The sequence below is a fragment of the Drosophila mojavensis genome, unplaced genomic scaffold, assembly GCF_018153725.1.
Source record: "Drosophila mojavensis isolate 15081-1352.22 unplaced genomic scaffold, ASM1815372v1 contig_231, whole genome shotgun sequence".
NCBI lineage: Eukaryota > Metazoa > Arthropoda > Insecta > Diptera > Drosophilidae > Drosophila > Drosophila mojavensis.
Genome location: NW_025318772.1, coordinates 7,165,895 through 7,179,153, shown reverse-complemented (window position 1 = coordinate 7,179,153; position 13,259 = coordinate 7,165,895). Strand labels below are relative to the sequence as shown.

General features: G+C 36.3%; 1 protein-coding gene across 8 annotated transcripts in view; it reads left to right on the top strand.

The window, feature by feature from the left end:
• The first annotated feature begins 142 nt into the window (after window positions 1–142).
• The window catches only part of LOC6575228 (F-actin-monooxygenase Mical), a 50,981-nt gene continuing 37,864 nt past the window's right edge, over window positions 143–13,259 (top strand). For all 8 annotated transcript variants that reach the window (XR_006356854.1, XM_044007954.1, XM_044007952.1 and 5 more), the window contains exons 1-3: window positions 143–245; window positions 1,012–1,133; window positions 7,663–7,771. The gene's annotated coding sequence lies outside the window, so the exon portion shown is untranslated. The remainder of the gene's footprint in view (window positions 246–1,011; window positions 1,134–7,662; window positions 7,772–13,259) is intronic.

The following is a 13,259-nucleotide window of genomic DNA, read 5'->3' as shown; positions in this document are numbered from 1 at the left end:
TACTTCCTGATTTTTGAATAAATTGGCCATTATTATCGATACTTAGTTGGGTATTTTGATATTGATATCGAAAATGTTTGGTATCGATTTATCGATAGCTCAGCTTAGTATTTTCATTAGAAAAATATTGGCATTTAAGCGATTGGCACTGTTGGTCACACCACAAACAACGCAAGTGCAGTCGAAAAAAAAGCATTGAGTGTAACAGACGCGTTTTTAACGCTAGTTTTTTAACCAAAACAAGTGTAAGTGAAGCGGAGCAGAAGTGAAAAATCTAATTAGATCTAAATAAAATGCACATGCTCGGTTATATAATGCAATGAATGCAGCCACAACTATGTCGTGTCTGAGTGTGCTTATGCGAGTGCATCGAAATATTTTGGTCGCCTCAGTCTTCTGCTGCTGCTGACCAACAGTAAAAAGACCAACGCGTGTGCCGCTGCCGCTGTCGCCGTCGCCGTCTCCGCCGCCGCTGCCGCTGCCGCCTGCAAAGCAGAATTTGTCGCCGCCGTGAAACGAGCGCCATCGCAGCGCAACGCCAAGAGCTTCGCCGTGACTGCATAAAGAATAAAATATTTTACTATTGAACCGCGTGTCTGGAATTCTAAATAAACGCATATATATATATAAATAATATGTAAAATCGTGTTGCGCATTTGTGTGCGTGTGTGTCTGTCTGTGTGTGTATTTGCGTGGGTGTATATGCGGCCGCATTTTGTTTTATCTTTATATCTTTCATCAACACAGGCGCAAGCCAAATGATTCATTTGTTACACACTCGGCCGCCGCTCAGCTGTCGAAGTCTGCTTCTCTACGCGCATCCTGCTAGCACATACACAAACAAACATAAGCACATGCACACACACACAGACGCATAGTCGGATGATCGTATACGTATATTCGCCCATTTGTTAAATTAACCGTAAAACTCAGTCGCCAGTCAGCTCCGTTGTCTGTCCTCTTTTCGCCGGCTGCTTTCCATTTCTATCTCTATTTTTACGCGTTTTTCAGTTTCGGTCCATTCCCTAATTTTAAATCGGTTTGTTAAAACAATTTAATCCTGTTTAAAATTTTATGTTTCTCCTATCGAAACACTAGCAATTGTATTATTCAATTTAAACTTCCATTTAAAGGTAAGTTTTTTTAAATGCACTGCATGTAATTGTTAATTGTTGTTTAACTTTTTTACCGTTGTAATCTGATCTGAAGTTGAAGTGCTTTACATAAAATTAAAGTTGATAATTAAAGTCTGAAAGTCGGTACTAACTCTATATAAATAGGATAGATGTACATACATACATATGTATGTACATAAATAGCATACCATATCTATATAATATAATGACAATTATGTAGTTATATATTCAATGTTATAATCACGATCTGATAGTCTAATAAATATACCATCCATCGAGTGTCATATCATTCAGCTTCTGTTATGCAGTCTAAGAGCCTGGGATTTCAAGGGATTTCGTAGTCGAGCAGTCTCGACTAGAGGTTTCTTACTTGTTATTCTTCGTAAATAGCATTAAAGAGCTATACTCCAAGATATTTACGTATCTATAATGTTTTTATTTATTTTTTATAAATTTTAATTGAAAAAAGTTGTGTATTTTGTTCATAAACTTTTCTTGCTCGCTTGTCAATTGCATTTTGCATAAAGTTGTCTCACACTTCAACCTACAATTATTCTTGTACAAAGGCTTTTCCATATGTAAACAGCCCAAGTTGTGTGTGTGTGAGTATGAGTGGGACTGCGTGTGTATGTGTGTTTACACTGAAGAGCTGCGAAACACAAAAAACTAGACCATCAACATAAATGTCATTCACGGCTGCCATTAGCGTAAAACAGCAGAAGAACGCAACAAATGTAAATCCAGGGCAAAAAAAAAAAGAAAACAATACAAAAAGAAATGAATTCAAGGAAAAACGAGAAAAATATAGAGCAAAAAGATGAGAACCCTGAGCCGATAAGCAAACTGCAGTCAAATGTGCAAGCAAAGAACTGAAACTGAAACAATCGGAAGAGGGCAACTCCCAGCTCTAAGCTCCGACCTCCAAGCTGCCAACTGGGAATCCAAGCACAAGTCGGAGGAAATGGGTTTTGGCAAAAGCGCAACAAAGCCAAAGATAAAAGACATTGAAATACAATAACAATAAATGTCAGAAAGTGGAGCAATTTCAATTGAGAGCAAAGGGAATTTATAGAATATGACATCATTTATTCCCTTTATGAAAATTTCAATTCAAAGTTTGAAATTGAGCCGGAAAGCTACCAAGCTGTATGTAATACACTGTATATACTACATTATCTACTCCTGTAAATACTATAGATATTTAAATTGAAATTTAAAATGCTCTTCAGATAATGCAATGTGCTTGAGCCACTTGAAAGCATTAAATTATGGCAACAAATACTAAGCAAAGGAAAACTGATAATCAAACTTGAGATGAACGATAGTTAAGTGTATTAATACATATATATATATCTATATATAGACAGTTCTAGCAAATTATTACAATTCATCTTTCGTATGGGAATAGGTAAAGGTAGTCAAATAGTATATTACATGTTATCATGTTCATCATGTGATTTATATAAAGATTTTGCTGACTTTCGCTTTGAAATATATGCTCGAATAAATAAAGATAAGATATATGTTTCTTTTTTTATTATTTCTTTTTATACCAATATGTTTTGTCTTTAATTTTTATTTTTTATCGCCTATGAATGTGGGAATAGGTAAAAAATGTTAAATAAACTCTATAAGGCTTAGAAATGTAAGCTTTTACGCATACAGACACAGGACACACGAAGGGATGGATAGACCGACATATACACAGATAGGCAAAGGAAAGGGTGGTAAGACAGAGACATAGATAGACAGAGTAAAGGAGGAGTAGACAGACGAAGTACAGTTAGGAAAAGGAAAGTATGGAGAGACACGCATTCATAGATCTACTCATCTAAGAATTCTGATCAAGAATATAAATACTTTATTGGTTCGACCATACCTCCGCCATAAAATTTACTACATACATAAATACTTCGATTTCCAAATTCCCAGGGTATAGAAAGAGAGCTTACAACTTTAAATGCAAATGAGCAGAGATAAAATAAAATAAATCTCTATCTCCACATAATTTGTATTTAATTGCCTAGACGATACATCGGTTGATGAACTCGCGCAACAGCAACAGCAACAGCGACAGCGACAACAATTGCAACTGCTGCCGAGTGTGGCAACTGAATGACAAGAAGCAGACAAGCGACTGCATTATGCATGCTGCGACTCAGGACAACAACTCGTCACGTCTGATAACAATAACTAAGCGCGCGAGTACAAGAGACCATGATACTTCATACACTATATATATGCTACTATATAGTATATATTTTTTATTTAGTAACAGCATTTAAACCGCGATGCGATGCGATGCGGACGTTTTCTTGAACTCTGTGCAGCGTAAGTTGTTGTTGTTGCAGTCCGTTGGAGTTGCTGACAGTCGGAGAGATAGATGGACAGACAGGCGGACGGGCATAGAGCGTGAAGCTAAGTAGCTTTCCTTGCCACTTTCAGCTGTGTGGCAACAACGACATCGAGGACAAAGACACAAACACAGATATAAACTCAACGCAACTCAATTCCGTTTTCCTCTGTTTAAATAAAGTGAAAAACTTATTTTTCATGCCAAAACTTTTTGCTTTCCTTTCGTTTAACGCTGCATGGTCGGAAGGTTTTGTCTATTGATAAGATAATTGAAAGCCTTCACAATAAAGAAAAACCCAAATTTAGAAATAGCTGCTGACACAATTGTAATTAACAATTCCAATTTGGAATTCCTTTTGTTTTCCAAAGTCTTCGATCTGCAGCTTAGCAGCTTAGAGCGTTAATGAATTGGCTAATTATTGATCAGAGAACACGCGTTCGAACTGGTTTTTAATACAGAGATCAATTAAAATGCTCGACGATAAACAAATCAGAGACTCGTAGAATGCTTTGAACTATCGATTTGGAGCCAAGCTAAGGGTGTTCAAGAAATAGTTGTTGCTATTTTTATGCGATGAATTTGAAAAAGCTTAGAAATGGTAATAGATTAGACGAGCGAGAGAGAGAGAGAGAGAGAGAGAGAGCGAGAGAGAGAGAGCGAGAGAGAGAGAGAGAGAGCGAGAGTAAAATATAAACATATAGATATATTTATAGCTAAAATAAGGCATGAATAGATAAAGATGGAGATATATAGTAAAAGAGATAGAGAAGGAAAGATAGGTAGAAAAGAATGAAAGAACAGGATAGAGAGATACGGAAAATGGGAAAAATATCGACGAAAGAATCGAGAATGAATAAGGAGATATAGATGGAGATAGAATCATATAGACAGAAACATGAGCAAGAAATGAGATGAGAAAGATTTCTATAGAGAAAGAGAGTGATGCATGACAGAGGAACTGATGAAAAGAAAGAGCGAAGAAAAGGTATGAGCAGAACGGATAGAAGGAGGCACGAAATATTGAGAAAATAAAAAGAGAAATAGAGAGTAAAATGGAAAAAGTAAAATAGACAGACATTTATGTATGTAGATTCATATATAGATCGATAGAAACGGAGATGATGAAATGAAAGAAGAATTTGATAGCAATAGATATATATAGAAAGATAAAGAAAAAGGTTTAAAACGGGACATATGGAATGAACGCTATCTGAGATATGTGTATATTGGTAAAAGTATTGATAAAAAGTATTTTTTTTAATTTTAAGACTAAATGAAGATAACGCCTAACATATGTTCGATATAAGAAAGTCAGATATCGAGTATTCAACACCAGCTTGTCATTCAAATATCCCTGCACGCTGCAGGACTTCATTTCACTCCGCACTGTCCCAATTCCCGATGGGCATTATAGGACCGCGAAGCACTTGAAGATCGAATGGCTTCTCGTACACCGACAGAAGCGTTGAGGGTACCCGAAATTTGAGTACCTCTTCCCTAAATGTCAACAAAAGGCAAAAGTGTGCGCAAGCGTAATTGATATACACAACAAATTCTAATGCAATAAAAGAGCAAGCAATTGGATAAACTTTTAGCTGTTCATATTGATAGTTGCCTCAACACATTTTATTTTTTCATTTCTTTTATGCTTTTTTTATGAGCCGCCAAATGAAACCGCAAAAAATTGCTTATCGCTCAGTCGCTCATTACATAGAGTTCAATTTTTGAAGGCCTTTAGATGCCTATTCGATTTCTTTTGCCTTTCACGTGACGCTGTGAATATATATCTATTCATATATTTATATGTGTGTGTGCTTTTTCATTCATTATTAATCACATTTTGATCGCCTTAGCATTGGGACAAGTGAAGGCGTCAATTGGCTGCCGTCTTGCCGTCCAAGTCCGTCAAACACTTTCACACAACTTTTATCACAAAGCTGACATCAGCAAATGGCCATTATCCATGTCATATTTTTCGCTGTTGTTGTGGTCAGCTGTCGGGCAATAAAAAGGGGATACACCTTCTACAGGTGAGGTTCAGGCATTATTAATTAAAAAAAAAAAATACTCAAGTCTCCAGCTGTCACTGGTGGCCATGACCCCTAGCTGGCTAGTCTTTTGTTTCCAATCGAATTTTCACAATTTTCCCATTGAAAAATTAGAGAGAAAAACAACAACAACGAAAACAATCGCTGTTCACGTTAGCTAGCAGCGCCTGGCCTTTAATTCGAGCCCAGTTTTCCAGTTTGTTATGAAAATTTGATCAGGTTTGCCGCCAAAGCGAGCAAAGCATGCAAATCAGCCAGCCGTAGACGCTCACACAGCCATTCACCAATACACTCACGAGCACTCGTGAGTATTTACACCAGCACTCATACACACTTATTCCGCTGCAGCTATTCATTCACTCATTTAGCTCTGTTCACTTGCCCAGTTCTGTTCGCGCTCTGTGCCGCAAATATGATTAAGTTCTTCTCTCTATCTCTCTCTCTCTCTCTCTCTCGTTTTGTTTTTTATGCTTCGACAGCTTCTGGGCTCGAGTCGTGGCTTCGGCTCGATGAATCGAGGAAACGTTAGGGCTTGGTGGAAAGTGTTGCCAAAGCTAATGTGCTTAGAGAACGAACAGTTTATCAAATGTAGGTTGGGATAAGCTGAAACAATTTTTCACATTACTGTCTAGTAGAACTCAGGTGTCGGCAATGAACAAGTTTTCATTTAGAAATTAAGATGTTGCATTAAAAGAAAAGGCAAATTCATAGAACTCATAAAAATAGAAGAAGAGTATATTGAATTCTTAAAATTGTCATCAGTCTACATAGACAATATGTGTATAAAGTATCTATCATTCAGAACGCAATGCTAAATGGGCTTAGCTGAGTTTATATTTCCTCTAGACCTTCTTTGCCTTTCCATTGCAATTTAATCACATAAATTGCTTTATTGATTTGCTCTGCTCACATCAATTGCCATTTAAAGTTCACGGTTAGGCTAGATCTATTAAGTTGCCCACGGGGCAAACACTTTGCCAATTGCATTCGCTTAGTTTATGCCGCGTCCGTCGCCTGGCAATTGTTTAAAGTTATTGACAAAACAGTTTGTGATTTATTGCCATAATAGATTTGTATCGCTAACGTGTGGGAGCTGTCAATTTCATGATTGCATCGCATCGTATTGTTCTATGTTGCTTTTGCAAATTGCATTGCCAATTGTGATGTCGGGCGAAGGCCTATCAAAACAAATACTAAATACTGAATGCTAAAAATTCTAATTTCTAATTTGAGGCGTTGACAGGTCGTCAAGTTCGATGGCGGGCGTATACCTATTTATATCCGTGTCATATGGACACTTTGAAGTGAATGAAAAGTGTTTATAAATAGTAATTTCTGAGTGCATGTCACGTTGAATTTGACAGCCGTACAATTTCCGCCGGAATCTTCTAGGAATCGTTTTGTTTATAAGCATTTCTCTCGATTTGCTTCTGCTTTGCTTTTGGGCATATGAATCACATACGCTAATTATAAACAACGGATAGAGCCTCGCAATATATGACGTACTTCAATTAATACGAGACCTTGGAAAACAAACACACAAAATGTGGCATCAGGGAACAGTGAGCAAAATTATCCTAAGTAGGGGTATACTGGACTATAAGATACTCTATTATTTTACTAAATTTGGCATAAATTGATGCAGCGAAGAGAGGAAATTATTAAGGTAGAGGACAGAAAATCATCAAAGAGCGGAGAAGAGAGAAGAACTGAAGAGAGAAGAGCACAGAAGAAAGAAGAGTTACTGCAGAGAGAGAATGCGATATTACGTGAAAAGGGGGAAGAGAATAAAGAGTATAGAAGTGAGAATTCCGGTTAGAAAATAACAGAAGGGAGTTTAACATAAAAGCAAAGGCAAACACATAAGATTAAAGAACTAGGTAAGAAAAAAATGTGAAAGACAGAAATCAGGAAATAAATAAAATAATTTGAAATATGTAAATCTGGTTCCAGATTAATAATTTGTTTCTATAGATTGTTGTGAATTTGTATAATTTAATATGATATAATTACAATTACAAATATATTTCTATTATATACTCTTTTACATAACACTTTTTGTACTATTTAACATGTTATTACAAATCTGTTAAATATGATATTTTTATCTTTTTGCTTTCAGTAAACGACGCGAAATTACAGCTAACAAAATTGCGGTTTCTTCTATTGTTTCCTTATTTTCTATTTTTAACTACCACAAATGTTGTTGGCCGTAAATTTGGCAATTTAAGGTGAGTTTAGCTGGTTGCGTGTTGATTTTTGATTAATTATTTTTATTTTTTTGTTCGACATACATATGTATATAAAAATGAGTTGTTTCTTAGTAGAGGCAACAAAAAAAAAACCTTTCTAGAGATTCACAAGCACGCTTAACTGATTTTTAACTTCATTGCAAAAAAAATTCAATATTCAATTGCAGAAACGATAGTAATATGAATTTTGCTGGCATTTATAGCTAGATATCTAGATACTTTCTGTGTTCACAACTTACGTTGTCACATGTTTAATTAATTGTCATTAATTTTTTTTTTTACAATAAGTTTTGCCTCCTCAAAATCGTTTCAGCTAGCTAAATATAAATAAATTGTTTTTAAAAAGAGCTCAGATAGATAGAATCGTAAAAATTTCGTTTTTTGTTAAAATCACGGGCACAAAATTCAAAAATATAATATCTGAGTTGTATTTTATAGTCGTCAAGTTAATATGCCAAAATATATACGTATATGCCTATTTAGGATATGATAGATTGACTGAGCTCATCTTGGTGATTAGTTTTATATTTACATTTACATTTACAATGCATTCAAGGGCATCAAAATGAGGAAAGCAATGAAAATTCGAGCAATTACCCTTCTACTATGGAATGGGAATAGAGTATTAACCGTGCTTAAGTTGCGCAGCCGTTTATTGATTCACTGGCTTATAAATAATAGATAGCAATAGTTCGAATTTCTGGATATGTATATCTAAGCGGTTATATAAGCTCTGTGCACAACGTTAGGCAAGGTCACTTTACGTTGCAGTGTTGCATACAGTTTGGTGTCGATTTCGCAGTTTGACCTGCTGCAGCTGCTGTTGCATGCAATTGATAAACCGTTACAGTTGACTGATTGCTTTCTGTGTGACAGCCGCACTGGCTGGCTGCTGACATTTGACTGTTATCAATCTGGGTTCGATTGTCAACCGCGCTGTGCCCTTTTGTGGGCTTTCGGCGCTCGATTTCAATTAGTGAAATGCTGCGAGGCTCTCTGTTGGTCGCTTGCCAGAATCACAAGGTGCAAAGTTTATTGGGCCAATAATACATCGAACGAAAATAAATGTCTATTTGCTGCGAAATCGAAACTGGCCACAGCGAACAAAAGACAAATACTATTTTTAATTACTCACTGCCATCAGCGAAAGTCTTTAGTTCAATTCGATTTGATGACATTTGAATCGATTTAGTATAGAGCAAGCAAGCCTTGGGCAGCAAAAATAAGCAAAAAATGTATTTAGTCGGCGAATGAGAATTATATTTATTTATGCCTCTCGCTCCTCCAGATAGTAAACAATTGCAAATGGCATTTGAAAATGAATCAAAAACTTTCTTCACAAATGAAAATTTGAAATGCCGTGTTAAGTTCCTCAAGTTGAATACCCTGTATATAGAGGGATAGGGTATATATAAATAATATATATGTATATAGGGGATATTATTTAAAAAAAATATATTTATAAATATATTGCATATAAATGTGGCCTATAGACTATTTTAAACGATATTTTCAATTGAAAAAAAAAAAAAATATATATATATAAAATAAGCATAATAAATAAATTATTAATGATATAAATATAATTATTATAGTAAATTATTCATTTATTAATATTAGATATATGACAGGGTATCTCCCAGTCGTTCCAGCTTTTTGCTTGTCTATCTAGCAGGTATTATTTGTATATTGTAGAGATATATTTCTTGATACTTGAGTATTTATTCAAATGAAAAACTTGAGTGGTTTTTAAGGCATAGAGGATATATATTTGTCGTTTTAGTCCATTTCACTATTTGTTAATTATATATTCCATAAATATCAAGCAAGAAATACTATTCCCTGCTTATCCTCAAAAACTCTTCTTTGAGTACAAACGATTTATAGGGTATGAGCTAGTCGTGCCAGGTGGCTGCCTGCCTACTAAACAGTTATCACTGCTATTTGCTGCTAATATTAGCGTGAAAAGCGGCGCAGCTTGCGATTGCATGCGATTGGGTCCGTCAGTAGACGGCGGCGGGGTGTGGCATGGGTGGCTGGGCTGGGGAGCTGTGGACTGGGGCTGCTTTTGTGGTTCTGCTGTTGGTTAAGTTGTTGGTTCTTGCCTTGGCGCCGTCGAGATCCAAGTGATATTTGCACCATTTTCTATACACATATGATATTAGCATGTGTGCGTGAGAGTGTGCGTGCATGCGTGTGTGTGTGTGAGTATATTTTATTTATTGTTGGCTCTCTTTGTGCTGTTTGCTCTGCTTTCTAACATTTCCTGTGGTTTTTGTTTTCATCTATTTTGTTGCTGTAGTTGTTGTTGTAATTCACATTTAATTGTACAATTTTCCGCGCTATATTTGATTATGCGAAACTATTTTGGTTGTCGGCCGCCATTTTGTTTTGAGGCGCATTTCTAGTTAGATTTTTAAATTCGAATTTCATAATCATTCTCTTTGCGGTTTGTTTCGGCTGGCAAGTTTATTGAACCAAAAACAAATTACGGCACACATTAACGTTAGATTGTTATTGTTGTTTTGATTATTGTAAACCGCCCCAAAAAGCTTGCTTTGGCTATTTATGGTCATCAGCCCGAAAGTAAAATATATCTATGCGAGAGCGAGAGAGCAGTATGTTGTTTGGTTTAATGCCTCGCATAGGTCATTGCCATCAACAAATGTACCGCAAGTACAGCATGTCGAATGTAAACATTTCAGCTTCTTTTGGGCGATTTTGTAAGGGGGTGGTAAAGCAAGATACGATCTACATATACATAGAGAGAGGTATATACATATCTATGCTAGCTATGATCTATATATTTAGAGCTGTATACATATCTGTGCTAGTCAGCCGTGGACTGCAGAGCGCCCACCTGCAAGCAAAATGTAGGACGGCCCCATGCAATGGCGCCCATCGGACGGCAATTGGTCTCTGCGCTTGGCTCACCTGTGTCTCTTAATATATGTGCATATATGTATGTGTAAATTTTTGCTCGATTTGACAGTTATCGATGGTGTTTAGCATCGTATTACTTTGCAGTATTAGCAGCTGCTGGCTCAAGTTTCTGTAAAATTGTTCGACAATTACGAATATTATATAAGGTCCGGTTCAGGTTTCTTCATTTTGCAACCAGATTACCTGATTAGAATATACAAATTGTTACAATTTACAGATATATAAATATCTAGATCAATATTAAATAAAATCTCAAAGTAAATTGTAATCCAGCAGTGAATAGATACGATAGTAAAATTAGATTTTATTTCAATCATCAAATTGTTTACAGTTACAGATTGTTGCCTTTTGATTTTGATATTTGTTTAGATTTGAATTTCCTCAATCAAAATTTTCCTTAAAATAGATTTCTAATTATATCCACTGCGATATAGATGTACACTTTGCTGTATAAATAAAATCTGATTCATGCATTCGAAACTGTTGCTCGCCATTTCTACTTATTCAGAGTTCTTCTTACATGTATGTAAATATATTGTTTTAATTAATTTAGCTCCATATATGTAATTGTTTTCGTAATTGAATTTACTTACGAGCACAATTACATTCGGTATCAGAATTACAATCGCAATCACCTGGTGTACATGAATGCCCTTGCTAATCAATGCCTCGACCTTATCGCTTTTTGTAATTTGTAGTTAATTCTCGTCCCATGGCGCCAATGTTTCCATATATATAGCTGGGCCATCTGACTCGGAATATTTGCACACCTATGCACGATGCGGACGATAAGGCTAATCAAAAGAAATACGAATAATATACCGCCCGTTATCAACGAGGGGAAATGGGGCACGATAAGCGTTTTGACCGAACCAAATTGGGTCTATGGGTCTGAGGGTCTAAGCGGCATCAGCTGTGCGCAAACCATATCAATTGCTGGCTATATATGGCTCGAATGCAGGGCAAAGCGTACCGTATAATCGATCGAGAGCCAAATGGTGTGGAGCTAGCCAGTTGTTCGGTTGATTATCAATTGGAAAGTCGACGGCAACCGCAGCAAAGCCTCAATAAACGGGGCGTGGCCATGGGCATTATTTTGTGCAGATAATTGGGAAAGCATTTGTAGAAGCTCCCAGCGGAGCAGCTTGACCAATGCTTCGAGCTACAAGCTCCAAGCTTCAAGCAACACGCTTCACGTTCAACAGCTGAAGTTGCTTCAGCTTGGAGTCGAGCTGTGTAATAAACAAGTTCTAGTTGCTGTGATTGCTGTTGTTGTTGTTGTTGTTGTTAATGTTGATGTTGCTGGTTGCGCATGAATCACCCCTGGTTGTTGTTGTTGTCATGTTGCTATGTGCGTTGCTTTTGAGAGTTAACTAAACTATGTACACACAGGCATTTACAGTTAAAGGGCAACCACTGCCACAGAGCGAGAGAGCAGCAGAGAAATGAAGAGAAATGGAGCGACTCCAACAAGTCCAATTCCAACTCCAACCAACTGCGATTCTGTCCCGTTTATGACGTTTGCACTTAACCCCGAGCATGGCACAGTTATTATTCTTTTTTCATGTTTTGTTTTTCTCTTTGTTTTGTTTTGTTTGGTTAGCTCTGCCTGAAGCTTTTGCACATAGCGGAAGCAGATCGGGCGGGCGGTTAGCCAAGCGAGAATCATTCGAAAAAATGCTCCATTTGTTGCATTCTGTCAGTTTTGTTACTCGCTCAAGAGGTGAAACGAGTATATTGATTATATTCAAAATATTGATGCTTAAAGGTCTGTTAGTATTTTTTTTTATGGAACTTAAATTCGATGTCAATATTTAAGTTAAGAACAATATATGTTAATCTTAATATTCATCTCAAATTTTGTTAAATATATTGCTCTACTGATTCGTTGTTAGATAAGTCTCAATATATCAACAAGCTCAGCTATTGCTGAACCATAAACAAGTATTCAGCAGTCGGTATTGCCCACTTCATTGTTCTGTTACAAGCCTCCTCTTTGCTGTTGGTGTCTTTAGATAGGTTTCCATATTATACACATCTAGTTTTTTTTTTATTGCCGCTTGAATGCATTGCCAACGGATATTGACAGTAGTTAAATGCAATTCACTGCAAGCTCCCCAATGGGCGAAGCCTAGGCGTGTGACGTCAGCAACAAAAATATGTGTATAAAATATATATATGTGTGTGTGAGTGTCTAAACTAGCTTCAGACCTGCCAAGTTGCGCAAGTTTGTATTCGATTTATAACGGTTTTACTGCAACTATTGCTGAAGCACAATTTCGCAATCAATCAAATTAAATCAAATTTTGATAAGTTGATTCTTAAGCACATAATTTGCAATAAACTTTTATGTTCTGCTCGTTGTAAAACTAAAGTTTTGATTGTTGTTTGCGAATCAAATTTTTATTATTTATTGAACGGAATTATTATTGTTAAGCTGGTCTACTTTCGCTTACACTTACTCCTGGGAGTACTATATCAATCGAAACATGAAAGAATAGGATGATTAGATAAAGTATAATAA